Genomic DNA, 13,007 nt, shown 5'->3' with positions numbered 1-13,007 from the left:
GAACTTGTATCTTTGGGGTCGGATACTTCTGAACTTGTATCTTTGGGGTCGGATACTTCTGAACTTGTATCTTTGGGGTCGGATACTTCTGAACTTGTATCTTTGGGGTCGCATACTTCTGAACTTGTATCTTTGGGGTCGCATACTTCTGAACTTGTATCTTTGGGGTCGGATACTTCTGAACTTGTATCTTTGGGGTCGCATACTTCTGAACTTGTATCTTTGGGGTCGGATACTTCTGAACTTGTATCTTTGGGGTCGCATACTTCTGAATTTGTATATTTGAGGTCGGATACTTCCGAACTTGTATATTTGGGGTCGGATACTTCTGAACTTGTATATTTGGGGTCGGATACTTCTGAACTTGTATATTTGGGGTTGGATAATTCTGAGCTTGTTAGGGTTGGGCCAGGAGCAGATGACAAAGGAGTCTCGGACGCTAGCTTCCACAATGTAGAGGGCAATGGGACCCGCGTACGTCACAGCTGTAGTGGTATCGTTTACCATAGAGGCGCCATCAGACAGAATAGCAGACGATGCTTTTGGTGGATTATATCCGGCACCAGTGGCTGCTGGGAATTTTTTTATGTAATAACGGACTAACGGTGGCTACTGAGGTTCGTCTTATCCGTTCGCGACATAAATATACACAATATAATTACTTTATTCAAAAAGCTGTAACCGTTGTTGTTAAGATAAAAGATAAGTCTACATTTTGTGACTTTAAAACTACTAAATAGTCAAAGTACGTCCAAACTAGCAGAGAAATACAGAGAAAAAGCCAGGTAAGCCAAGGCTTAATTAACAATTTGTGCCCACTGGAATGATTGGACTCGGGTTTTCAAATGATAAAAGCAAGGTTTTAAAAGATCCCGAAACACAATGTTATATATGTGTTTTAGTTCCAAAATATTCCGTATTTCTTTTGAATTAATTGACTGCTACAAGAGTTTGGAAAAAGTTATCAGTATCTCTTACATTTTAGGTTTTAAAAGATCGTAAGTGACTTCTTGTCCCAACCTCTTGTAGCTATCAATTAATTCAAGAAGAAATCTAGAAAAATTTGGTACTGAAACATATTTTAGTTTTTTAATAGTGTACATACGTTACTCCCTGGCTTTTCATTATAAATTTTAGTCCCAAAAATGACTTAAACGCCGTTGAAATCCATTTTTTAACTCTAATACTCGTTAAGCCTATACTAATTATAAGCAGACGATACGTATTTATAAAGAGAGGCTCCAGACGCGATTTCCCAGATCTCCTTTCGCGACTTTGCAGCCACGCTATTGGTTGGAAAATAAAGCTCAAATTTCCTACGAGAGGTGGCACTGGTGTAATGATTTTGGTTAATAATCGTGACGTTCGCGGATCCCATTGCCCTCTACATTATGGAAGCTAGCGTCCGAGACTCCTTTGTCATCTGCTCCTGGTTGGGCCAAATAAGATTTAGTCGAACGTTCTGTTTAAATTCACAACTAAATTAGCTCAAACAGAGTTCAACGGCGTGTATCGTGGCGCAGTTGGTAGCGGCATTGAATGATAGTGCCTGCAAGATGAATCGTTAAAGATGGTCAGTACCCAATAAAGTCTAGTCTAATGAAGATGCGGAAGTTATTTTTTTATAGTTAGTTTTTAATTCGCATAAGATTCAGTCAAACGATGCCCTCTTGTATGTGTACCTGCTGTGTAGTGGTTATCACACCCGCTTCACACACCGAAGGCCCTGAGCTCAAGACCACGTGAGTGCGGAGAAAATCTTTTATGTTCGTTTGTTTAAATTGACAACTAAATTAGCTCAAAGAGAGTTCAACAGCGTGTATCGGGGCGCAGTTGGTAACGCCATGGAATGACAGTTCCTGAAAGATCGATCTTCGAAGATGGTCAGTGCCCGAAGTGGTCAGTATCCCACAGTGAATCAGTGCCCGTTGAAGTCATGTCCAAAGAAGTTCGTGCTCAGATATCGCAGGTCTTTTTTAGAGTTTGTTTTTAATTCAAATAAGATTTAGTCAAACGATATGTGCTAGTATATGTATTTGTTGTGTAGTGGTCATCGCATCAGCTTCACAGTCGGAAGGACCCGGGTTCGAGACATCGTGGGTGCGGAGAAATTCTTTTATGCTCGTTTGTTTAAATTGACAACTAAATTAGCTCAAAGAGAGTTCAGAGGTCGGTATCCCAATTGGGGTCGGTACTTCATGAGGTCGGTATCCCAATTGGGGTCAGTACCTCATGAGGTCGGTATCCCAATTGGGGTCAGTACCTCAAGAGGTCGGTATCCCAATTGGGGTCAGTACCTCAAGAGGTCCGTATCCCAATTGGGGTCCGTACCTCAAGAGGTCGGTATCCCAATTGGGGTCAGTACCTCATGAGGTCGGTATCCCATATGGGGACAGTACCTTTTTTTCTTGAGGAGTGGTTATCTCATCCGCCCCAAATCCGGAGAGGCCCGGGTTCAATACCTTGTAGGTGCACCGAAGTTTTTTAAGCTTTCTAGTTCAAATTGACAACTAAATTAGCTCAAATAGCGTTCAGCAGCGTGTATCATGGCGCTGTTGGTAGCGCCATTGAATGCTGGTGCCTGAAAGATCAATCGTCGAAGATGGTCATTACCCAATGAAGTCTTTTGTAATGAAGATAGTGCTCACACACAGAAGTTATTTTTTTATAGTTAGTTTTTAATTCACATAAGATTTAGTCAAACGATGCCTTCATGTATATGTATCTGCTGTGTAGTGGTTATCTCACCCGCTTAACAAATGGAAGGCCCCGGGTTCGCGACCACGTGGGTGCGGAGAAATTCTTTTACGCTCGTTTGTTTAAATTGACAACTAAATTAGCTCAAAGAGAATTCAGAGGTCGGTATCCCAATTGGGGTCGGTACTTCATGAGGTCGGTATCCTAATTGGGGTCAGTACCTCATGAGGTCGGTGTCCCAATTGGGGTCAGTACCTCAAGAGGTCGGTATCCCAATTGGGGTCAGTACCTCAACAGGTCCGTATCCCAATTGGGGTCAGTACCTCATGAGGTCGGTATCCCATATGGGGTCAGTACCTTTTTATCTTGAGGAGTGGTTGTCTCATCCGCCCCAAATCTGGAGAGGCCCGGGTTCAATACCGCGTAGGTGCGCCGAAGTTTTTTAAGCTTTCTAGTTCAAATTGACAACTAAATTAGCTCAAATAGCGTTCAGCAGCGTGTATCATGGCGCTGTTGGTAGCGCCATTGAATGCTGGTGCCTGAAAGATCAATCGTCGAAGATGGTCATTACCCAATGAAGTCTTTTGTAATGAAGATAGTGCTCACACACAGAAGTTATTTTTTTATAGTTAGTTTTTAATTCACATAAGATTTAGTCAAACGATGCCTTCATGTATATGTATCTGCTGTGTAGTGGTTATCTCACCCGCTTAACAAATGGAAGGCCCCGGGTTCGCGACCACGTGGGTGCGGAGAAATTCTTTTACGCTCGTTTGTTTAAATTGACAACTAAATTAGCTCAAAGAGAATTCAGAGGTCGGTATCCCAATTGGGGTCGGTACTTCATGAGGTCGGTATCCTAATTGGGGTCAGTACCTCATGAGGTCGGTGTCCCAATTGGGGTCAGTACCTCAAGAGGTCGGTATCCCAATTGGGGTCAGTACCTCAACAGGTCCGTATCCCAATTGGGGTCAGTACCTCATGAGGTCGGTATCCCATATGGGGTCAGTACCTTTTTATCTTGAGGAGTGGTTGTCTCATCCGCCCCAAATCTGGAGAGGCCCGGGTTCAATACCGCGTAGGTGCGCCGAAGTTTTTTAAGCTTTCTAGTTCAAATTGACAACTAAATTAGCTCAAATAGCGTTCAGCAGCGTGTATCATGGCGCTGTTGGTAGCGCCATTGAATGCTGGTGCCTGAAAGATCAATCGTCGAAAATGGTCATTACCCAAGGAAATCTTGTGTAATGAAGATAGTGCTCACACACAGAAGTTATTTTTTTATGATTAGTTTTTAATTCACATAAGATATAGTCAAACGATGCCTTCATGTATTATATAAAAAGGACTTGGTTTCCCCAAGTCTAAAAAACAAAACGATAAGAGTTTTTCCAGTTGACTGAAGCGTGGATATTTTTTTTTTCTATATAATTTTAAAGACAATCCGTATTTTACTACTCCTTAGAAATTAATTCAATCTCCTGATTTTACTGGTAATGGATTTATTTCCTATAAATTAATTGAAATAAAAAGTTACTTATCTCAGATTTTTCAACAACAATTCCATTTACGTAAAACATTTTATCTTGCAATTTATTTTTTTTTCGTGGGAGAACGTGTTTTATCTTTCAAATAATTCTACCATTAAAAACATATAAGGGAATTGTTGTTGAAAAATCTGAGATAAGTAACTTTTTATTTCAATTAATTTATAGGAAATAAATCCATTACCAGTAAAATCAGGAGATTGAATTAATTTCTAAGGAGTAGTAAAATACGGATTGTCTTTAAAATTATATAGAAAAAAAAAATATCCACGCTTCAGTCAACTGGAAAAACTCTTATCGTTTTGTTTTTTAGACTTGGGGAAACCAAGTCCTTTTTATATAATATCTGTTCCTTCAGTCTTTATTTGTATTAATCTATCATAAAATTGCCTGGACCAGTTTAAAAATTAAATCGGAGGGGCGTTAGTGGTCCACGGGACCACTAAGAAAATTCAAGGGTAACCAGAGTCCAGACATTATCTCAACTATTTTAATTACCCACTTCTTTAGTTTAGCAGACGACGCGCCGTGGTCAATGGTCATGGACCAGTTTATTTATTCCAGGCCAGGAGGGTTGCTGGCCCAGTGTCCAGTTTTAAAAATATCCTTATTTCCCACCCTGGCTTCCATAGCTTGTGAAGCCAAAGCGTGATCGAGTGGGTTGTGGTTATAGTAAGGAAGGCAAGAATGGAATGAGTACCAGTCAAGGCTAGGAGTCTACATCCCTGGAGTAGAATTTTTAAACTGGTCCCTCCTGAATTTTCATAAAAGTTCTCCCCCGGATTTCGAATAAAAAACTGGTTCGAGCAATTAATAAACTGGTTTTGGACCTGTGCTATTTCCAAGACTGGTCACTATCCCGGAAATTAATCAAAAAACATCTGCTGTAGAATATTAACCACGGTACCACCATTACTATTTTATGGCTAATCTGTGTATCCCGGGAATCTGTTTAAAAAACTAGACGACACTGGATGCTCTGTAGCTAAGATCACTCAATCTAGGAGGATGGAACGAGTTCCATCCTCCTAGACTCAATAGTCTGCCTAGTGCCAAGTAAGGCACCTTAAGCCTTGGTCGAAACTAACATCTAAAATATAAATTTAAAAGGTATCCTAAGTAAAGAATTTCATCCGAGACACACAATTGAACAAAAATTACACCCGCCAGTGAAGTTTTTAAAAATTTTAGTGTTATATTTATTGAAAAATATCAAGTTAAAGTTTCAAGGCGGTGAAATGGCAATTTAGCGTCGTCTACTGTAGAGCAATTAGCGTCGTCTGCTGTAGAGTAGTCTTTTGAGGTACTTACATTTTTATTTAAATTAACGTACTTAGACTTAATTAATTTTGATGAAACTTGAAAAAGGCACACCTTGAATAGTTACTTGTTAATTTGAAAGTATTCAGAATGCTAACTTAATTGTAGTTTTTAAATGATTCGATGTACAGGAGCACCAAAAACCCCATGTTATTCCTATGGGAAAATCGGCAAAAATCTGTGAATTTTCATTTAACATTACGGGAGGGTGTCGGTTCTTATCTAGAAGGGCCTACCGGCCCTCTAGAATATGTATCTGCTGTGTAGTGGTTATCGCATCCGCTTCACACTCGGAAGGCCCCGGGTTCGAGACCACGTGGGTGCGGAGAAATTGTTTAAGACTTGTTAGTTTAAATTGACAACTAAATTAGTTCAAAGAGAGTGCATCATCGTGTATCGTGGCGCAGTTGGTAGCGGCATTGAATGATAGTGCCTGCAAGATGAATCGTTAAAGATGGTCAGTACCCAATAAAGTCTAGTCTAATGAAGATACGGGAGTTTTTTTTTTAAAGTTAGGTTTTAATTCGCATAAGATTCAGTCAAACGATGCCCTCTTGTATGTGTATCTGCTGTGTAGTGGTTATCTCACCCGCTTCACACACGGAAGGCTCCGGGTTCGAGACCGCGTGGGTGCGGAGAAATTTTTTTATGCTCGTTTGTTTACATTGACAACTAAACGCTATTCACAGGGTAAGGTAGAGAGAGGGTTATCCACTCTTTAGGGTAGGGTATATAGAGGGGCTATTCACTCGTTCGATGTGGCTACTACTACGAGCCCTTGGGCCGTCTTGTTCATTCATAAATCGTCATAAAGAACGCTAACCAATCAGCCATAGCAACACAACATGACGCTTAAAGCATCTGTAGTCTCGCGGCCTCTGATTGGTTAGATTCCTTAACCTCATGGCGGTTTATATAAAAATTAGGGTTAGTACCTCATATTTTAAAATAATTTAAATATGTTAACGAGAGCTTTCTGAATGATTTCCACGATTTCTTTAAAAAAATCTAAATAGGCATAGATTAAAAACTGGTTTCTTCTCATTTCATACTACCTTTAGAAATATTTCAGGATAGTTAGGTCTAATATACCTATACTTGTATATTTATTTCAGACCCTTGGGACTATAGTAGTTCAGTTTTATGGTCGAACAAAGTATAAATGGCGTTACCGAAAAATTGTAATTTAACAACTAATTCTAACGTTTGAAGGCTAGAGACAAATTATAACCTGATGACACGTAGTTTTGAATTTGAAGCCTGCGGCGATGGCTGCCCAGAATTCTAGATTCAAAATTTTCCGGGACATCTTATTAGTCCAATTTAACGCGGAAATTACAATGCAAAGTATATCTTAGTGCAAAAATGTTCTAACTACCACTTTCACTCCTTCAACTAAAACTTAAAAAATTTCTACCTGACGGCAGCCCATGTCGAAAATACTTAATTATTAGTTTCAACAATCAAGATAAAATTAATTACCAGCAGAAATCATTATCATACCAACCCTGTTTTAATCTATTTGAGGCCAAACCAAGGCCTCACTTTCAATGAATTCACAGAATCTATTACATGTCTTGACTGACTGATAATCAACGCCCAGTTCAAACCGCTTTACCTATGAGCCTAAAATTTTGCAGGGACATTTCTCTTAAGCAGTAGGAAGGCACTAAGAAAGATTTTCTCAATCCGAAGCCATCTTGAAAAATGGCGGCTAAAAATGTAAAACACCTTCTTTATGGAATAATGTCTGCGCCTTTCAACCGATTTCACTAATATCTAGTACACTGGCTCCGTATACCCTATAGATAGGCTTTATCGCTTTTGAGCTTCGATTTTAACGCCATCTTTAAAAATGGCGGCCAGAAAACTAACAAAAATGTCCCCAGAGGGCTGCTACCATAGTATTCCATAAATTAGATATCTGACGGCTTATCTATCATTCAAAGCTAAGCATCCCATTCTTGTAAGAATAAATATACTCAAGTTAGTAGTATTGAAGCAAATGCAGATTCCACATTAATTCTAATTGAAATCAAATATCCAGACGAAAATTGAACTCTCACAAATACGCCTCTTTTGCAGCAGAATACACTGAGCACCTCTAACCAAGCTGAATCCCTCGGGGCCGGAAAAGGGGATCGAATCCGTCGAAAAGGTACCCTTTCCTTTTCTCGGATACGGTGGATGAAGTTACCATATATACATACTATAAACGGGCGACATGTTATGATTTAGAGAGACTATATTCATTCGACATCACCCATTGAATAGGTAAAGCTTTAACATTAGTCTGAATGGGCCTTTGAAGAATACCAATCTAAAAATACACGGTCTTGGGCCTTCTCCTTAATTAACACGGTAATCGCAAACGATTCCATATAGTGCACGCAAAATAATGTTAAGTCTCGAGGCGAAATTTCAAAGCCCGGTCAAATTCGTATAGGTTTTAAAAATTTGATAGACCTCACAACTAATTAAGAGGCATCACCCTTGGGAGAAATTTGGAAGTTGACTGCATCGTCAATTATTAATAGGGAAAAGAGGCTTTTCTCTCTCACTCTCATTAGAAAGAAATGGCTTTGGCTTGAAGCCATTTTTAATAACTCAGAAATCAGGCCTTTTTGTCCGTGATTAATTGTATGTTGATTTTAATTGAAGTTTAAAGGGTTAAGAATAAATTTTAATTGACAGTATTGTGAATTTGAAAACCCTCGAAATAAGCTCATATTTTTGCAAAAATGGAAATTATTTCAAAGTATATACGGTGTTACTGAGAAGGCTTAGATTATTATTATTATTGTAATCTAATTAAATATTGTTTCCAATTAAAGTTTAGGGATGAAGAAATAAATTTTAATTAATTTTCAAGTTTTTTGTCTTGATAAGGAAAAGCCATCATTCAGGGTTTTTATCTATATGTATTTTTCCATAGCGCCTGTAAAAAGGCTTTCTTACAAAGCTTGTATGTTGTGTAAATGTTCCCCCAACTATGAGCCCCACCCTGAGGATGAAACTGGGGTTTGAGACGGCAACCCGAAAGGACGCTGTGGCGTCGACCAAACTATTACTCAAAGAGTGGAACACTATGCGCCTGACTTCTCAAGCTAACGCGTGAAGAAAGCCCTGTTATTTATACATTTATTTATACATTTATTTCTATTTTATTTGAACTTATATAATTTTGTTAAAAAGCTGTACATTATACTACTTGTGAGCAATTACTTGCTCCTCCCTGATTTAAAAGGGATTCACCTATGTGAAAAGTTAATAAATATTCATTCATTCATTCATTCAGGGAGAAGCTAACATTTAGGGGACTTTTAAAATACATGATGTTTCTGAGAAGTTTATCATAAATTAAAGAATATGTTCTTTTGGTCAAACTGAATGGAAAGTGGCAATGAACATGTGTTCTTCAAAATTTAGTTACAGAAACATGGGCTCAAAAACATTGATTGTCCGCAAAACCAAGGAGATAGCCACAAATGGACAAACTGAATTACATTTACCAGGACTACAACTACGAAAGATACGATTACAAAGAACAGAAAATATTCTAACACCCGAATGTGTATGAAAAGCCAAAAAATAACTACTTAGAGCGCTGATTATCCAAAGAAGCTTTACACAATATCCAAGCTCTCATAGAAAACAACCAAAATATTCCAAACGCATATTTATTCTTGATAACGAGTAGTAGTCAATATTGTTATGAGAGATTGTTGAAAAAAGGTATAAACGTATTTGGCCTATTCTACCCTTTATGTCCAAAGCAAAGGCCCGATTTCCATTGGTCTATCAAGCCTTGGTCTGAGGAAGTAAACCCTGGCGCTGGCCCAGGTCGCAGCTGCTCGTGATTTATGAATAAAATGGAATAACAAAGTATAGCGGTAACAAAGTCGCCCGCGATGGCGCTGCAACAAAGAACAAAGAAAAAAATGGAAAGAAAAGAAATAAAACACAACCGAGATAGAAGAAAATACCGGGATAAAAACCGTCAGAGGAAGATTCGAGGATGCTGTGTCTAACCATCTATTCGTCTTAACCCAATTAATAAAGAGAAAGGCATAAGAAACAAGCGTTCTTCTACGGCCATACCCTTTGGGCTTCATTCACCAACTCAAAACGGACACAGTTGCCGGACAAGTAGAAGCATCGCCGCGGAGAATGAGGGAATCAAAGGGGTCAAGTGTTTCCGCTTCATAAATCAGGCGCTTACGCTTACGCCATCTGGCATTGAAGAAAAAATATGTGGGGGTATACGTAAGAACAGGGGGGAAAGACGTTGCAGTAAACCTTACAGTTTCAACCCCAATTTGCACTAGGAGTTTTACAGCCACTTCATATATTCCAATGACATTTAGTTTAAACAATATATAACATTGTTTTCGTTGCATTCTGGGCTTGAAATGATCTAAGGTATAGAAACTACGGTAACCCTACGAAATAATGATGGAAGGAGAAGGTAGAAAAAGGCTTAATTTGTAACGCGCATCTTGCAATAGGAGTGTACGACACGTGTTAGTAGTAGTTGTAGTAGTGTGCCCCATCTATTAATGGATGACTTAAGATTAACTTATCTACGGAGTTATATACTTATGGATGCTCTAAACTACATGAAAGGTCAAAGGGTGAGCTGAAAACCCAATATAATCAGAAATCATTCAACTTTAGGGTTAGATGATCCCGAGTGTATTTTAGTCTGGTTGGTTATATTTGAAAAATTTCAGGATTTAAACTCTTATCTATAAGTATAACAAATCCTTCCGCAGTAAAAACAAAACGAAAAACATCAAAGATGACACTTTTGAACGGAAGGAAAACTTAAAATCCCAATTTTCTGCTCAAAACATTTTGCGTATCTCTTCTCGGTTGTTTAAACAATAAATAATAAGTCCATGAATTAATATTATTATCCCATTCTTATTGAACTCTAACCTCAGAAAATGTTATAAGTTAATGGACTAGAAACCATTTAAAGGCATACTCCCACCTTAATTTTTTTAAAATTTAATCGAAAAAGCGTATAAAATAATCAATATATCAATTGGAACATATTTCTATCTACAATATTAATAAAGATACAAGCAATTAAGTTTTCATAATAGACACTACGCGTTAGGCTTTCACGCCTAGTACCACCTGTTGGATTCGTCCAATAGGGATACTCCCCAGTGCTTCGCTGTAAAGCCTAACATTACAGAAATTTAATAGTCTGTATCTTCTTCAATATTCTAGATATTAACACGGTTTCAATTGATATAATTCATTATTTTACACGCTCTTTCAATTAAAAACAGAAAAAACTCTAGCCCAGTGTATCCCTTTAAGGGAATCAAATTCAATATTCATCTCCAAACTGAATGCCTTCTTTACAAGACCCTCTAAAACCCAGCAGCTCGTTCACCATAAAACTGGTTCAAAGATTATAACAAACTTTGTCTCCTCTCTCTCTCTCTCTCTTTCTCTCTCCTCTCTCTCTATCTCTCTCTGGCAAAACGAACGATATATTGGCTTCGTAAGCAAACGTTAAGCGAGATGAAGAAAATTTTCCGCATTACCAAGCAAGCAAGCAAAGGGATAAAATAAAAATTCTTTTTGATAAATCGGAGGACTTTTTCCTTTCTAGTAACTACTGTGAGAAATCAAGCCCTCTCCTCTCCGTATCGTAGTCCCATAAATGCTCGAAGGTATACGTTACGGGATGCGGGTTGCAATCTTGCCCTTATCGGGATTTTGGGAGTCTGAGTTAAACTCATATAGCAATGGGAATGACATGATTCCTTAACGAAATGGTTTGATAAAGTTCGGGAGAGCCAAGAGGACATTGTTTTTCAAAGAGACGATTAACGGAAGAACGGAAGAGGAGATGTTGTTCAAAACAAATTTTGGGCAAGAAGGAAATCTACGCACAACCGGATCAGAATACATAAAATCATTATTTAGCCATTTTCTCAACGTACCTCGGCGGATTTTATGGTAAGTGCTAGACTAATCATGATGTATGACGAATTTTACCTCGCGAATAATGAATCCCTACACGCGTTGCACCCTAAGCAGCTATCAGCCAATGAAATCAGAGTTAGAAATACGTCCGAATTACGACATGTGACTTATTCTCAAGCCCATCCCACAAAACCAGCATAGATATTAATACGGGGGCACAATATTTGATTATAATAGGCCTAATGTATAGGCGTAGCTTTGACGCATGAATTTCTAAACCATGTCTTCGAAGAGCGTTGACGTTATAGTAAGGATCGGGCTGTATAGTTTTGGGTTAGAGGGTAAGCTTAGGGCGAAATGACTCGCATCAAGGGCTATAGCTCCGGCTAATAAATCAAGCTATGACTTGGTTTCGGGTCTATATATTGTTCGGAGGAGTTCATGCGCGAGATAACATAACTGCCTGCAGCTTCAGTCTACATTAAGAGCTATCGACTTAAGTAGTAGTTGCATTAAACGCGAGCAAAACTCTCTTTTTTAGTAATTGCTACTTCGCTATTTATACTCATCGTTTTCTCCTCTGTTAATTCCTCGAAGATCAAATGCTAGCAAGCCGATTACAAGCTAATATCGTTCCAAGAATTTTCACAAAAATACTTACGAAATAATTCTTGCATCCTGATGAACTCGTAGGTAACTCGCGTCTTCACTTAATATTCGAAACATTTAACTTTAACTCGCGAAACTGAAGTTCACACAAAGTTCAAAGTAGATAACCGTAACTCGCGAAACTGAGAGTTCACTCAAAGTTCAAAGTAGATAACCGTAACTAGCGTCAAGTTCACACAAATAATCCCTCGGTGATAGCCAAACGTGGCCCTTCGAAGATCAGGTGACCTCCAGATGTGCAGATTATGGTAAGGGACTAAGGGACGCAGCACTCTGCAGACCTGAAACTTTATTAATGCGCATGCCTAAATATTCGCAGACTATAGGGTAAGGGACTATGGGACGCATCTCTCTGACCTCTACGTTTGTTAATGCGCACCTAGGACGCAGCTCTCTGACATGTATGCTTATTAATGCGCGCGCAAAACAGAGATTTGGTACTCACTCGTTTGTTTTGGTATCCGATGGACTCGTAGATAACCGTAAATCGCATCAAAGTTCATAGATAACCACGTATTAAATTGAAAGTTCACGCAAAGTTCAAAGTTGGTTCAAGTATAACCCGATTAAAAACAAAACAAAAACATCGCGTTCGGAAACCATCGTGACGTCAGTTAAGTCGGCCAGAACTTGATTGGTTCCCGCGATCCTCCGTGCAGCTACTGTGCACTGGACCGCCAAAATCTTGATCCCTCGCTGATGGCCAAACGTGGCCCATCGAAGAAATTTAAACCATGAGTCCATGACGAGATTCGGTCAAATAACAACCTGAAATTAAAATAAATAAATTTCAATATGCATAAATTTGAAAATTACTCAACAATATCC

The 13,007-nt window shown here is 38.8% G+C and overlaps 2 long non-coding RNA genes across 2 annotated transcripts in view; one reads left to right on the top strand and one right to left on the bottom strand.

The window, feature by feature from the left end:
• The window catches only part of LOC149690424 (uncharacterized), a 121,150-nt gene extending 108,593 nt beyond the window's left edge, over nucleotides 1-12,557 (bottom strand). Inside the window, exon 1 of the long non-coding RNA XR_016383735.1 lies at nucleotides 12,172-12,557. This is a non-coding gene — a long non-coding RNA (uncharacterized LOC149690424). The remainder of the gene's footprint in view (nucleotides 1-12,171) is intronic.
• On the top strand, nucleotides 395-719 carry LOC149690425 (uncharacterized). Its single transcript, XR_016383885.1, has 2 exons — nucleotides 395-588; nucleotides 676-719. It is a non-coding gene; the product is annotated as an uncharacterized LOC149690425 (long non-coding RNA).
• Nucleotides 12,558-13,007: the final 450 nt, after the last annotated feature.

This window comes from Phalangium opilio, unplaced genomic scaffold (genome assembly GCF_054372755.1).
Source record: "Phalangium opilio isolate 3A_F unplaced genomic scaffold, DU_Popi_V2 ptg000031l_1, whole genome shotgun sequence".
In the NCBI taxonomy this organism is placed as follows: domain Eukaryota; kingdom Metazoa; phylum Arthropoda; class Arachnida; order Opiliones; family Phalangiidae; genus Phalangium; species Phalangium opilio.
This window is presented reverse-complemented; position numbering and strand designations above follow the sequence as displayed.